The sequence below is a fragment of the Hemiscyllium ocellatum genome, chromosome 40 (assembly GCF_020745735.1).
Source record: "Hemiscyllium ocellatum isolate sHemOce1 chromosome 40, sHemOce1.pat.X.cur, whole genome shotgun sequence".
In the NCBI taxonomy this organism is placed as follows: domain Eukaryota; kingdom Metazoa; phylum Chordata; class Chondrichthyes; order Orectolobiformes; family Hemiscylliidae; genus Hemiscyllium; species Hemiscyllium ocellatum.
Genome location: NC_083440.1, coordinates 21,816,088 through 21,832,947, shown reverse-complemented (window position 1 = coordinate 21,832,947; position 16,860 = coordinate 21,816,088).

Sequence of the window (16,860 nt, the reverse complement as noted above, 5' to 3'; positions counted from 1 at the left end):
TTTCTACGACAAAAATTGAGAAACCGGAATGGAATGTTGCATCGCTGGTGCCAAGATCATGGATATTGCGGAGAGGGTGCAGAATGTTCTCAACGGGGAGAAGGACCAACAGGAGGTCATTCACACAGTGGAACTATTGACATCCGAAGACAAAAGGATAAAATTCAGAACGTGGAGTATAAGAAGTTCGGCAGTAATTTAGAAGGAGGTGGTTGCAGGTAATGATTTTGGATTACGCTTGGGGCAATACAAGTGGACCAACAGGGGGAAGGCAGTTGAACTTCGGGATGGTTTAGGAAATGGTATAAGGATATCATAGCAATTAGAAAGACTTGGCTCAGGGGAGGACAGGACTGGCAGCTTAATGCTGTAGAACACAAAGGCTGATGTAAAGACAGAAAGGGAGCTAAGAGAAGAGGGAATTTGTGTGTTTGATAATGGATTACATTAAACTGTAATTATACAGGATATTCCTGCGATTATGTCCAGGGAATATATTTGTGTGGAACTGAGAAAGAAGGAAAAAAAACACTTTATTGGGATTATATTATTGACCCGCAAATGGTATTAGGGGAGTGGAGTACAAATTCGGAAGTAGATATCAGTTATCTGTAAGAATTACAGGGTGGTAATAGTAGGGAATTGTAACATTTCAAACATAGTCTGGGACTGCCAGAGTGTTAAGCGTTGAGATGGAGAGGAAGTTTTTAAGCGTGTTTAAGAAAACTTTCTGATTCAGTATGCAGATGTAGGTACTCGTGCATGGTCAAATCTTGACGTACTCTCAGGAAATAAGGCAGGCCAGGTGACTGAGGTGTCAGTGGAGAGCACTTTGTGGTCAGCGAACATAATTCGATCAGTTAAACAGTGGCCAATTTTGAAAGTAACTGGCAAGAACTTTCAAAAGCTGACTGCAGGGAAATGTTTGTCAGTGAAGCGATGTTTAGAAAATGGGAAGCCTTCTAAAATGAAATAACAAGTGTCCAGAGACGGTATGTTCCTGTTCGTTTGAAAAGCAAGACTGGTAGGTGCGGGAATGCTGGATGATGGGAAGAATTGAGGTTTTCGTAATAAGAAGGACGCATATGTCAGGGATAGACAGCAGAGATCGCGTCAATTCCTCAAGAGCATGAGTATACTTAAGAAGGGATGGATGCAGATTTATTTGCTGAGCCGGAATATTCATTCTTATTATGGATAGATTAGATTAGATTAATTACAGTGTGGAAACAGGCCCAACACGTCCACACCGACCTGCAACCAACCAAACACCTACATTTATCCCTTCACCTAACACTACACGTAATTTAGCATTGCCAATTCACATGCCATGCGCATCTTTTGACTGTGGGAAGAAACTGTGGGAGGAAACCCACGCAGACACGGGGAGAATGTGCAAACTCCACACAGTCAGTCGCCTGAGGTGGGAATTGAACCCAGGTCTCTGGCATTGTGAAGTAACATTATGAACCACTGTGCCACCGTGCCGTCCATGTGCAGCATGGAAACAGACCCTTCGGTCCAAGCTGTCCACGCCGACCAGATATCCCAACCCAATCTAGTCCCACCTGCCAGCATCCGGCCCAAATCCTTCCAAACCCTTCCTATTCATATACCCATCCAAGTGCCTCTTAAATGATGCAATGTACCAGCCTCCACCACATCCTCTGGCAGCTCATTCCTTACACGTACCAAACTCTGTGTGAAAATATTGCCCTTTAGGTCTCTTTTATGTCTTTCCCCTCTCACCCTAAACCTATGCCCTCCAGTTCTGGATTCCCTGAACTCAGGAAAAGACTTTGTCTATTTGTCCAATCCATGATCCTCATATTATGGTAAACCTCTATAAGGACACCCCTTAGCCTCCGACACTCCAGGGAAAACAACCCCAGCCTGTTCAGCCTCTCCCTGGAGCTCAGATATCCAACTCTGGCAACATCCATGCCAATCTTTCCTGAACATTTTCAAGTTTCACAAGATCTTTCTGATAGGAAGGAAACCAGAATTGCACGCAATATTCCAAAATTGGCTTAACCAATGTTCTGTGCAGCCGCAACATGACCTCCCAACTCGTGTACTCAATACTCTGACCAATAACGGAAAACATACCAAACGCCTTCTTCACTATCCTATCTACCTGCGACTCCACTTTCAAGGAGCTATGAACCGAGGTCTCTTTGTTCAGCAACACTCCCTAGGACCTTACCAGTAAGTGTATAAGTCCTGCTCAGATTTGCTTTCCTAAAATGCAGCGCCTCCCATTTATTGGAATTCAACTCCATCTGCCACTTCTCAGCCCATGAGCCCATCTGATCCATATCCTGCTGTCATGTAAGGTAACCTTCTCCGCTGTTCACTATACCTCCAATTTTGCTGTCATCTGCAAACTTATTAACTTACCTCTTATGCTCGCATGAAAATCATTGATGTAAATGACAAAATGTAGAGGAACCAACTTCGAACCTTGTGGAACTCCACTGGTCACAGGCCACCAGTCTGAAAAACAGCCCTCCACCACGACCCTCTGTCTCTACCTTTGAGTCAGTTCCGTATTCAAATGGCTAGTTCTCCCTTTATTCCATGAGATCCAACCTTGCTAATCAGTGTCCCATGGGGAAGCCTGTCGAACGCCTTACGGACGTCCATATGGATCACATCTACTGCTCTGCCCTCATCAATCTTCCTTGTTACTTATTTAAAAAAAACTCAATATAAGGTAACATAGTCAGTGAGCCTCCGAATGAAGCATTGGTGTTGTCGCCGGTTTTCTGTTTATATGTTTGAGTTACCTAGGGTGGATGTTGTCATTTCCTGTGGTGACATTATTTCCTATAGTGATGTTATTTCCTTTTTTTTTAAGGGTTTGTAAATCTTCTCAAAACTCTTTAACTGAAGAGGGAAATCGGCAGGGCAAAAAGCGGACATGAGATAACTTTGCCAAAAAGGGTCAAGGAGAATCTGAACGGATTTCAAAAATATATTCAGGACAGAATTGTAACACAGGAGAAAATAGGACTCCTGAAGCATCATGTGGCATCCTGTGTGTGGAAATGCAGGAGATGTGTGCAATAGTAAAGAAGCTTTTTGCATCTTTGGTTACTACGCAGAAAGGCATGGTAGATACAGAATGATAGGGAAACAGATGCTGACATCTTGATAAATGCCCATATTACATCAGAAGCGATGCTGGATATCTTAAAAATCATGAGGTTGGATAAATTCCCAGGACCTGATGAGGTGTTGTCTCAATCTTTTCGGGAAGCAAGGGAAATGATTGCAGTGGGACTTGCTGAGATATTTGTATCATTGACAAGAGGTGAGGCACTGGAAGACTGGAGGGTGGCCAATATGGTGCCACTATTTAAGAAAGGTGAACAGGGAAAGTCAGAGCAGTATAGACTGGTGAGCCTGACATTGGGGGTGGGCAAGTTGTGAGAGTGAATCTGCAGGGATAGGATTTACATGTATTTGGAGTAGCAAGGACTGATTAGGGGCAGTTGACATGCCTTTGTTCATGCGCAATCATGTCTCTCCAACTTAACTGAGTTTTGCAAAGAAGTATCAAAGAGGATTGATGAGGCAGAACAGTGGATGTGATCAATGTGGACTTCAGGAAGGTGTTAAAACTGGTTTGTCATGATAGACAAATTCGTAAGGCTAGCTGGCATTTAACTCAGGGAGACCCAGCTATTTGGGTACAAAACTGGCTTGTAGGTGGAAGACAGATGGTGGTGGTGTTGGCTCCCATTTCAGACTGGAGGCCTGTCACCAGTTGTGTGTGAGTGGAATTGATGCTGGATCCACAGCTTTTTGCCATTGATATAAACGATATGAAATTGACAATTTAAATTCTAGTGCGTAAGTTTGCAGATGACACTAAATTTAAAGTGAGATTTGACAGGGAAGAAGGTTGATCAGATGGGCCAATGATCCGAGGAGTCGCAGATAGAGTTTAATTTAGATGAATGTGAGGTGCTGCACATTGAAAGGCAACTCAGAGCAGGACATACACAGTTATTGATAAGGTCCTGAACATTGTTGCTGAACAAGGACAGCTTGGAATGCAAGATCATAGATCCTTGAAAATGATTTCTGAGGTAGAGAGGTTGTTGAAGATGATGTTTGGAATACTTTGCTTTACTGATCAGAGCATTGAGTATAGGAATTGGGAGATCATGTTGTGGCTGTGCAGGACATTGTTTAGGCCCCGTTTAGAATATTGTGTGCAGTTCTAGTCTCCCTCCAAGACGTTGGAAAATTTAAAAGGATTCAGAAGAGATGTTGCCAGGGTTGGAATATTTGAAGTATAGGGATAGGCTGAATACGCTGGGTCTGTTTTCCCTGGAGTGTCGTAGGCTGAGGTGTAACCTTATGCAGGTTTATGAAATCATGAGGGGCATTGAAAGTAGCAACTGAGAGGGTCTTTTCTCTGTTATGGGGGAGTCTAGAACGAGATGGGATAGGTTTACAGTCAGTGGGCATGAATTTAAAAGGAACTCAAATGGCACCTACTTCACCAGAGGTCATGGTGCGGCTTTGGAATGAATTGCCAGAAGAAGTGGTGGCGACTGGGACAATTACAAAATTTAATAGACATCTTGATGGATAGATAAATAGAAAGGGTTGAGAGGGATTCATGGGCAAATGAGACTGGGTTAATTTAGGATATTCATTCAGCATGGATAATTTCGACTGAAGTCTGTGTTTCCATGCTACACCATTCCATGTGTCTAACCATGGCCAGATGCTAAGAACAATCGAACAAATGTTCCATAGCAGTTAAATGTATTTAAACCTGACATCAGGTAGTTTTTAAACTTTGTGACATTTCCTGCTTCCACAACTCTCCCAGGCACCGAATTAGCAGACACCCACCACTCTCTGCGTGAACACCTCTTCCTCAGATCCCGCACAAACCCTTCCCTTTCACCCTAAAGGTATGCCCCCCCCCCCAGCCCGGCCCCACATCTGACAATTGCCTGCCCACCCTTTGTTAAACACAAAAGTAGGGAGCTTCTAAATGGGTCAGGACATTGGAGTTGTCATGTTCAAACTCATGATTTGGAGATGCCGGTGTTGGACAGGGGTGTACAAATTTAAAAATGATACAACATCGTGCTATAGTCCGACACGTTTAATTGGAAGCACACTAGCTTCGAAAGCTAGTTTGCTTCCAGTTAAACCTTTTGGACTATAACCTTGTGTTGTGTGATTTTTAACTATGTTCAAACTCGACATCTGAACGTTCCCAACTGCCCCAGTTATGTGCTAAGATCTTATATTGCGATCTGCGCGGATGCATAGATGCTTGATCATTAATTTCCAATTTGCATTTTACTTCCTGTTTCTTTCAGTTAATTGCCTGGTGATTTTGGTTTTCACACGGGGAAAATGTGGTCTCTCTAACAGCACAACGCGCTGCCTGTTGGCTATGGCAATGTCGGATCTACTGTTTGTTCTCACTGACATCATACTGTGGAAACTCAAATTCTTTGGCATGCCAACGTGTTTCCTGGATCTCACCTCTGTGTGCCGTCCTGTCTATGTCATGGCTCGTGCAGCCACAGACTGTTCCGTCTGGTTCACTGTCCTTTTCACCTTTGATCGTTTTGTGGCCATTTGCTGCCTGAGAATGAAGAGAGATTATTGGACAGAAAAGGCCTTGACTGTGGCTATGGCTGCAACTGGAATTCTTCTCAATTCAAAATACATTCCCTTTTATTTTCGGTTTGAACCTGGGAGAATAATTAACAATGTTCTGTGGCACTGCCAAATAAAGTCAAGTTATTTTACTGATATCAGGTGGCTGGGATTCAGGTGGTTTGATATCATTTTAACCCCTTTCATCCCATTTGTCTTAATTCTGTTGATGAATACTCTGATGGTCAGACACATTTTGTTGTTCAGTCGAGTCCGCAAGAGCCTGAGGGGTCAGAGGAAGGGAGAGAGGCACAAAGACACAGAGATGGAGAATCGGAGGAGGTCAGTGATTTCCCTCTTCACCATATCCATTAGCTTCATACTTCTGTGGACAGTGGTTGGTTCAAACGACGCGTACATTGTCATTAAAGGAATAAATCGCTGGAACTACAATCCTGTTGTGGTTTTTACGTTCATTTCAGAAATGCTGAGAGATATAAGCTGCAGCACGAACACATTATTTTGTGCAGTGACTCTGTCCAAGTTCAGAGCAAAGTTCAAGAATGCGGTGCAACAATTGGTTTCATAAATACTTCACTGAATGGGTCAGCAAATTAACTGGGGCGGTCCCCAGACATCGGCAGTTTTCCCAGGGCAGGAATTGCATATGTGCAGACAGACGTTCATCAGCACAATCACATGGATTGAGTTAAATACCCTGCTGTGGATGGCGAGGAGTGAAGCAAGATGGGTCACCATTCACCACGCTCAGGTAGGCGCTGCTATCCCTGATTGAATGATGGATTGACACACATGTAGACACAAAGATAATGAGGAACAGTAGTCCATCCAGCCCCTCAAATCTGGTCCATCCATCATTCCAGAACATCACGGTTCATCCAATTCTAAGGTGTAATCCACATTCCTGTCTGTCCCTGACAATGATACCAATCTCCCAGACTGAACATAATCCATCCACCTCCACTTTAAGAAATATTGGAAGACACAACAAAGGAACAGCACTGAAAGGAAGACGAAGTAACTGTCAGGGACAGTTACTTCATTTGTAGGAGGGAAAGAGGCTGGAGGAGTGATTCCAAATGACGGATTGTCTGTGAGTGATGGACTCAGCTGGAACATTGAGTCTTCACGGAGAGCCCTGTGAATGAGTGATAAAGTCCGGCAGCAGGGGTTTCTGCATTTCCCCTGCAGGGGAGGAGAGGGAGGGACAGAAACGGCTCCTCCTGTACCATGATCAATGTCAGTCTCTGTCTGTTAGCTCGAAATAAACATTTTTTCCAACAAGACAAACTCTCCGTGTGCTGGTGATCCCCTGATCTGAATTGTTTCTTGCTCCATGCACATTTGTTTAGTTTTGACAGTGTTCCATGAGCCCTCTTATGTTTACTCCCATCACAGGAATATTGCCTTCTCTCTCTTTCCTCCTCCTTCTGCATGTCGTTTTCTCCGTCCCCCTCTTCGTCTCTTTCTCACTCTCTTTCGCTATGTCTGCATCTCTCTCTCTCCCCTTCTCTAAGTTTCTTGCTGTCAGTCTCTCTCTGGCTCTATCCCTCTACCTCTGTCTCTCTGTCTGTCTTTGTCTCTGTGTCTCATGCTCTCTGTCTCTCTGCCTCTGCCTCACACTCTGTTTCTTTTTCTCACATTGACCACATCAGACACGTGTTCTCTCAGTTTAACACTTGTTAACATGAATTAACTCAAACCACCTCTATGTCTCTTCTTTCACTGAGTTTATCTGAGGAGGTGATTATGAAAATAGATACAAAATGCACAGGCGCAACCAACAATACATTGGCATAATGTTAGTTACATTTTTGTAAATGTTGTGTCCCTTCGTCTTCTGCATTTTTACTGTCTCCCTCTCTCTCCCTGTCAATGTTGAGGGAGTTTGCGTTTAAATGTTTCACTTTCCAATGTGAGGGTCTCTGTGTGTATCCATGTTTCACCGCCTTTGTGGGAATTTCACACTATGTGCGTGTACACAGTTTTTGTCTTTGGATATGTCCATGTGACACCTTGTGAGTTCATTTCTTCCCCATGTGTTTGTTTCTCTGTCTGTGTGGACGTGAAGAAGTATTTTGGTAACTCCATGTTTCGGTGTTTATGTGTCTGAGTATGTTAGTCAGTCTATGTGGGAGTGTTTCTGTGACAGTGAGTATGTCCGTGTGGCTGTTTGTTACTATGCGAGTGTGAATGTGTATCTGTGTGTGTTTTGACAATGTATAGAACATAGAACATAGAACATAGGAAAATACAGCGCAGTACAGGCCCTTCGGCCCTCGATGTTGCGCCGATCCAAGTCCACCTAACCTACATTAGCCCACTTTCCTCCATATGCCTATCCAATGCCCGTTTAAATGCCCATGAAGAGGGAGAGTCTACCACTGTTACTGGCAGGGCATTCCATGAACTCACGAATCGCTGAGCAAAGAATCTACCTCTAACATCAATCCTATACCTATCATCCCTTAATTTAAAGCTATGCCCCCTCGTAATAGCTGACTCCATACGTGGAAAAAGGTTCTCATGGGCAACCCTATCTCAACCCCTAATCATCTTGTACGCCCTCTATCAATTCACCACTAAACCTTCTTTTCTCCTATGAAAACAGCCCCAAGTGCCTCAGCCTTTCCTCAATAGATCTTCCTACCATACCAGGCAATATCCTGGTAAACCTCCTTTATACCCGTTTCAGTGCCTCCACATCCTTCCTACAGTATGACGACCAAAAGTGCACACAATACTCGAGATGCGGCCGCACCAGAGTTTTATACAACTGCAACATGATCTCCGGACTCCTGAACTCAATTCCTCTACTAATAAAAGCCAATAAGCCATATGCCTTCTTCACCGTACTATTTACCTGGGTGGCAACTTTCAGAGATCTGTGTACATGGACACCAAGATCCCTCTGCTCATCCACACTACCAAGTATCCGACATTACCCCAGTACCCCACCTTTTTGTTAATCATACCAAAGTGAATCACTTCACACTTACCCACATTGACCTGCACTTGCCAACTTTCTGCCCAGCTCTGCAGCTTATCTATATCCCGCTGTAACCTGACACATCCTTCCTCACTGTCAGGTCATTTATAAAAATGACAAACAGCAATGGTCCGAAAACAGATCCTTGTGGAAAACCGCTCGTAACTGCACTCCAAATTGAAACTTTACCATCAACTACTACCCTCTGTCTTCTTCCAGCCGGCCAATTCCTAATCCAAACCTCCAACTCACCCTCAATGCCATACCTCCGTATTTTTTGCACTCGCCTACCATGGGGAACCTTATCAAACGGCTTACTAAAATCCATATATACCACATCTACCGCTTTACCCTCGTTAGTTACCTTCTCAAAGAATTCAATAAGGTTTGTGAGGCACGACCTGCCCTTCACAAAACCATGCTGACTATCCTTGATCACATTATTAATAAATCCTATCCCTTACAATTCTCTCTAAGACTTTGCCCACAACAGAAGTGAGACTCACCAGCCTATAGTTACTAGGGTTATCCCTATTCCCCTTCTACAACAAGGGAACCACATTTGCTATCGTCCAGTCTTCTGGCACTATTCCTGTAGACAACTAGGACATAAAAATCAAGGCCAACGGCTCTGCAATCTCCTCCCTTGCTTCCCAGAGAATCCTAGGATAAATGCCATCAGGTCTGTTATCATCGTCGATCACGTCTGGGGGGAATCTGCGGTCCTTGAAGAAGGAGGCCATCTGGGCTGTGCGGTGTTGGAATTGGTCCTCCTGGGAGCAGATGCGGCGGAGACGAAGGAATTGGGATTATGGGATGGCGTTTTTACAGGGGGCAGGGTGGGAGGAGGTGTAGTCCAGGTAGCTGTGGGAGTCAGTCGGTTTATAATAGATGTCAGTGTTGAGTCGGTCGCCCGAGATAGAAATGGAATTCCTGAGATGCTGCCTGACCTGCTGTGCTTTGACCAGCAACACATTTGCAGCTAAATGCCATCAGGCCCAGGGGACTTATCTATTTTCACCCTTTCCAGAATTTCCAACACCTCTTCCATACATACCTCAAAGCCGTCCATTCTAATTAATTGTGACTCAGTATTCACATCGGCAACAATATCCTGTTCCTGAGTGAATACTGATGAAAAGTATTCATTCAGTGTCTCCCCAATCTCTTCAGCCTCCACACGCAACTTCCCACTACTATCCTTGACTGGACCTATTCCTACCCAAGTCATTCTTTTATTCCTGACATACCTATAGAAAGCCTTTGGGTTTTCCCTGATCCTACCAACTAAGAACTTTTCATGTCCCCTCCTTGCTGCTGTTAGCTCTCTCTTCAGATCCTTCCTGGCTACCTTATAACTCTCAATCGCCCCAATTGAACCTTCACGCCTCATCTTTACATAGGCCGCCGTCTTGTCTTTAACAAGGGATTCCAATTCCTTATTAAAGTATGACCTTTTCCTCCCTGTCTGACAGGTAAATATTTATCAAGGACACTCAATAGTTGCTCCTTGAACAAGCTCCACCTATCGATTGTGCCCTTGCCTTGAAACCTACTTTTCCAAGCCACGCATCCTAAGCCGTGCCTGACCGCATCAAATTTCCCTGCCCCCAGCTATAACTCTTGCCCTGCAGTGCACACTTACCCCTCCATCACTAGAGTAAAAGTCACCGAATTGTGGTCACTGTCCCTTAAGTGCTCACCTACCTCCAATTCTAACACCTGGCCTGGTTCGTTACCCAGAACCAAATCCAGTATGGCTTCACCTCTTGTTGGCCTGTCTACATATTGTGTCAGGAAACCCGCCTGCACACTTTGGACAAACACTGACCCATCTAACGAACTCGAGCTATAGCTTTCCCAGTCAATATCAGGAAAGTTAAAGTCTCCCACAACAACCACCCTATTACTTTCACTCTTCTCCTGAATCATCCTCGCAATCCTTTCTTCTATGTCCCTCGGACTTTTAGGAGGCATGCAGAAAACTCCTAACAGGGTGTCCTCACCTTTCCTATTCCTAACCTCAGCCCAAACTACCTCAGATAACGAGTCTTCATCCATCGTCCTTTCCACTGCTGTAATATTATCTTTGACAAGCAATGCCACTCCTCTCCTGTGCGCTTTTATCGGGAAAAAAAACCTACCCAGGTAAGCTTGCGCTACACCAGCTTTCGGGTCCTGGCTGCCCCTCTGATCGTCGTCATTTTCCTCTGCTGCTCCCGCTCTTTCTGTGAAGAAAGAAAATACCGCTGCCCGCTACTGGTAAGTAATTTTAAAACAAACTGTCTCACCTTAGCTGTAGCCTTCCGGGTTCGTTTAAACTCAGCTGCTGCTTGCGCTCAGAATGAGTGTGTGGGGATGTGTGTGTGTGATTATGTGTCTGTGTGTAAACGTGTTTCCTTATTTGGAATGACTCTTTATGTGTGCATGTGTGTGTTCTGTATCTCTGTTGGTCTTTTGTTCAGTATGACTGTATTTCTGTCTGTGGATGTGTGTGCATTCTTTGTCTCGACGGAGGCGTGTTCCTATATCTCTCAGTATGTTGGCATTTCTGTGTGGGCGTGTGTATGTAAAGTTTGGGTGTGTTAATGTGTCAGTGTGTAGGTGTAGTCATACACTTTAGTCTGATTGTATTCCTCTGTGTGTTTGTGAGGGTGCGGGTGTGTTTCTATGACCCTCAGGATCAGATAATGTTTCTGTCTGGAGTTGGTTTCCCACATCTATGTTCTTGTGTATGTTCATGTGTTGTAGGTGGAGATGGGATGTGTTCCTGTTTTTGTTTATCAGTATCTTCCTATGTCGCAACTTGAATGTATTTGGGCTTGTGGGTGTACGTTTGTGACTGAATGGCATATTTTTGCGAGTGTGTGCATGTGGGTGTGTTTCTGTGTCTCTCAGGACCTGATTATATTCCTGTCTCGTCACAACAGTCCCAATCCTGAAAAAGGGCGAGTGTGCCCTACAGGAGGTCACGGTGCACAGATTGCTCTTAATGGACGATACGTGGGAACCTGGGAGAAATCCAAACTTCAGTCTCTCCACCTCATAAGTACTGAAACCTGAACTGTTCCTTCGGTTTCTGGACCTATTGCTTAATGAGCGAAACAAGGCAAGGTAATATTTAATAAGATGCAAGACACTAGGAATCTCAAAGGACCAGTGGGAACTTGGGATGCTTGCCCACTTATCCCTGAATGTTGGAGGACTGGTTAATACAATAATTAAGGTGGCACATCATACACCACATGCCTCGATCAATTGCGGTGCGGATTTTAGAGGTAGGGAGGTCTTTCTGGCCTTTTGTAGGACTCTATACACTCACATGAACACGGAAATCTTCAAAAAGCTGATGAGAGGTGGAAAGGGTGACAGAGTTTAATAAGTGAAACTGGTCAGTTGGGCGAGAGTGGAGACAATCCCTTGTAGATATAAATCCAGAAATGGTTCCCTCCAAAAACACTTCAATCTCCTCTTATCATTGGAGAAAAAAAGGTACTCAGAGTACGGTGTCACCAGCAGAGCTGACGAACTGAGCATTGACACTCTCTAATGAACCTTGATGTTTCTCTTTGTTGCATTTTGTGTTCTGGAGCTGAGCTGACAACGACAACCATCTTCCGCTATGTCAGATATGACAGATACTAGCGGAGAGTGTGCCCCAGATTGTCCTTCAAATGAATTTTGAGCGAGCCACAGGGATGTCAAGGTGTGTCACTCTCACCTCCCCTCTGGGATTCAGCTCTTGGCCCATGTTTGAAGCAAGTATGTCATACAAAAACAAAAGTAGACATTTCTGGATTGCTCAGCATGCCTGACAGCATCCGTGGAGAGAAATCAGAGTTAACGCTTCGAGACTTGTGATGCTTTCTCAGAACCTGTCGCAACTTGCCTTCCCAACTATTTTTGTGTCAACTGCAAATTTGGCAACAGCTCTTTTTTTTTCCTTTCTCCAACTCATTCATATGCAGAGTATTGCATTCTTCATTTGTATATCATATAAATTAATCAGTATTGTAATATGTTCGAGCTGAGTATGTCTGTTCAAATATTGCTGTGTAAAAGATTTGATCATGTTTGCATGTAAATATTATTGTGCATTGTATCTGTTTGTGTTTATAAATAAATATTATTTTGCTTTGGAATTGTTCTCGTTTAAACGTAAATATCATGAAACATTAGAACTGCTCATTTGTCAATATAAACATGGTTGTGTCTGGAAACGGTTCCTGGTCATATTTGCTTCCTGATTTCTTTTTTTATAGATATTTTCATGAGAAATGTAGCATTTTTACAAGTTTACAAAAATAAACAAACTCTCAAGTACGAACATTGATATAGAATTAAATCTTTAAATATATAATAAACAAAATTTAACAAAAGAAAAATGCTGAGAGAAATAAACAAACCTCAACTGACAACTAATCTAACCTACAACTAACCAGAGTGCATATTTAAGTCTCTTACATTATTCAGATAAGAGAAAGAAAAAAAACGGATAACACAGAAATTGGGTAGTGAGATACATGCTCGTAATGTGTTAACATCAAGAGTAACAAAACCCGTATTGGTGCGGGATTCCACTGCCAAGGGACCCGGACTAGCCAGGTTCGTAATCTCAAATAAATAAAAACCCATGTTAGGATTGCCGAAATATCTGTACTCAAATAATTCAAGAAGGGCTGCAATATTTTATGAAATAATTCCGTCTTTCGGTGCACCATATTTGTAAGCAAGTGAAGGGGAATACATTCCATAATTAATCTGTGCCAGTTTGAAAGTCCAGGGGGGGCCTCAGCCACCCAGTTTACCAAAATATTTTTCCTTGCACAGAAAGAGAGAATAGAAAATAGCCTCTTCCCGTGCATATCCAGGGAGGGTAAGTTCGAAAAGCCCAAAAGGAGAGATACAGGGTCCACTTTAATTTCCGTTCCTAAAATTTCTGTCAGGGTACTTACTACTTTAGTCCAGTATCTACGGATCTTATGACAGGTCCATGGGAAATGCACAAGAGTGCCCACCTCCATTTAACATTTGGGACACATTGGAGATGCTCCTGACTTAAAATTTGCCAATCGATCCGATGCTATATGGGCCCTATGAAGTATCTTCATTTGGATAGCCTGAGTTCTGTTATAGATGGTGATTCTTCTGGCGTTTTCCCAAATGTCATCCACGTTTCTATAGAGATTTCTAGTCCCAATTCCTGATCCCATGTTTTCAGCAGATTGTCCATATCTCCCAATACTTCATCATGTTGTAAAATATATTACTACTTGATGAAGTATCGGGAGATATGTACAATCTGCATTGGTCGTGGTACTCTACATTCTCTTTCTGATTTATTAAAGACTATCTAATAACGTAGTCTTCTTCTGTATATAATCTCGAATTTGGAAGTATCGAAAGAGGTCTCCATTAGGAAATCTGAATTTCCGACGCAGCTGTTCAAAAGACATCTTTCAATAGGTCCCCTAGACATGAGATACCCCTGGATCTCCAGAGTTTAAACGTGGCATCTGTAAACCCCGGTTGGAATCCCCATGACCTCACTATCGGCGCAAAGGGGTATGTTTTATGTAAGTTGCCCTCATTTTGCCGCATTATATACCAAGCTTTAATTGTGTTTAGTATCATATGGTTTTTACAGTGATCCGTAATGATTTTCCACTTGTCTGAAAATAAAAGGTAAATAAGTGGGCATTTTACTTGAGAAGCCTCGATGTCCAGCCAGATTAGTTGCGGATCAGACAAGACCTAATCAGCTACGTAACTTAATAGGGAACATAAATGATATTTCCTAAAACCTGGGAAGTCCAATCCTCCCCTTGCCTGTGGCAGCTGTAGCTTCTTCAGCTTAATGAGGGGCCGTCTATGAGTTCAGATAAAGGAACCCAACCAGCCATATAATTTACGTAGTGCCAGCCTCGGCAGCATCACCGGAAGCATTCTCATAGGGTATAGGAGACGGGGCAGGACATTCATTTTAATTAGTGCTATTCTACCCAGCCAGGAAATTAGAACGTCTTCCGTTGCTGGAGTTCCTGCCTTATCCTTTCCAGTAAATGCACAAAGTTAGCCTTGTATAACTGACCAAACACTGGGGTAATAAAAATGCCTAAATTTCAGAAACCCTCCAGGGACCAACGAAAGGGAAAATTGGATTCATCCACTAAGTGGGGTATTAAAACATGGCCACCCATTGGTATAGCCTCCGATTTTGATAAATTAATTTTATAGCCTGAGAATGCGTTAAAAGTATTAATAACTTGGATTAAGTGAGGTACGGACACCAGAGGATTACTGAGGAATAGAAGACCATCATCTCCATAAAGGTTAATTTTATGTTTACCTGTACCAATCCTCGGGGCCGTTATATTAGGATCAGCCCGTATTGCTTTTGCTAGTGGCCCAATTGTTAGCTTAAATAACAATAGCGAGAGAGGACTTCCCTGACGGCAGCCCCTACCCACACTGAAGCTATCTGAACCTAATCCATTGGTAAACACAACTGCTTTGGGATCACTATACATTGTTGAGACCCATTTGGTAAACACCTTTCCAACGCCAAACCTTTCCAATGTGTAAAACAAATACGACCGTTCAACCTTATCGAATGCCTTTTCCACGTCTAATGAGACTACTACACCTGGTATCTTTCCCTGATGGCAGGCCTGAATCATATTCAAAACCCTTCTCCACACCGACCCGCCGAAGCGCAACCCACCCATACCACTACATTTACCCCTTACCTAACACTACGTGCAATATAGCATGGCCAATTCACCTGACCCGCACATCTTTGGACTGTGGGAGGAAACTGGAGCACCCAGAGGAAACCCACGCAGACACAGGGAGAACGTGCAAACTCCACACAGTCAGTCACCTGAGGCGGGAACTGAACCCGGGTCTCTGGCGCTGTGAGGCAGCAGTGCTAACCACTGTCCCACCGTGGCGCCCACAAATGTCGCAGTACCCTTTCTAGTCTCAATGCTAACATTTTGGAAACGATTTTAAAATCTACATTTAGCAAGGATATTGGTCTGCATGACACACAATCCTCTGGATCCTTTCCTTTTTTAAGGATAAGAGAGATATTTGCCTCTTTCAGTGAAGACGAGAAACAGCCCTGTCTATATACATAGTTATACATGTCCATAAGTGGACCAGCCAATATTTCTGTAAATTCTTTATAGAATTCAGCTTGAAAACCATCTGGGCCAGGTGCCTTACCGCTCTGAAGTTGCCTGATTGCATCAAGTATTTCCTGGACTATTTGGGGAGCATTTAAGACCGATACCTGTTCCCGAGTTAGGCCCGGAAAGGTCAATTTTTTATAAAAAATGATTGCATCCTCCTAGTCCTGTCTTCACAATCCTGCGATTTATATAAATCAGAATAAAATGTTCTAAAGATTGCATTAATTCTTTTATAATCATGAGTCAAAATACTCATACTTTCCTTGATCGACGTGATCGCTTGAGGGGCCTTTTTTTGCAAGAAATGCTAAGTATCTACCCAGTTTGTCACCAAATTCGTATAACCTTTGTCTTGCAAATAATATTTCCCTCTTAGCCGTTTGAGTAAGCGTGGTGTTTAGTGCTGTCCTAAGGGCCGTAATCCTTTGCAGTGTGATAATAGAAGGTCTATCAGCGTATGCTGTTTCAGCTGCTTTTAAGCGAGCTTCGAGCAGACGATGTTGTTCTCCCTTTAATTTTTTCTGGGTCGCTGAGTAGGAGATGATCAATCCTCGCACGTAAGCTTTGATGGTCTCCCACATCATTGATGGGTTGCTAGCTGTACCTAAATTAATTTCTAAAAACAGGTTCAAATTCTTGAGAGAAGTACTTTACAAATTTACTATCTTACATCAGGAAGTGGTCCAAACGCCAATGCGGAGGGGGTGTCCCATTGTTCCTCGCCTTGGTTTCCATACATGCATCAGCGTGGTCGGAAATTACTGCACTACCTATTTTACAGGATGATATGGAATTTAAAAAAATCCGAGGAGGCAAAAAGCATATCAATTCTAGTATGACATTTATGTGGATTGGAGTAAAAGGAAAAATCTCTGCCCTGTGGATGAAGACATCTCCATACATCTATTAATCCTAATTCTTTGTTCAGATCCACCAGTTGTCTAGATCTGGGAGATACTCCTGCAGTATTCTTGGGAATCCTATCCATTTCTGGATCCATAATACAATTAAAGT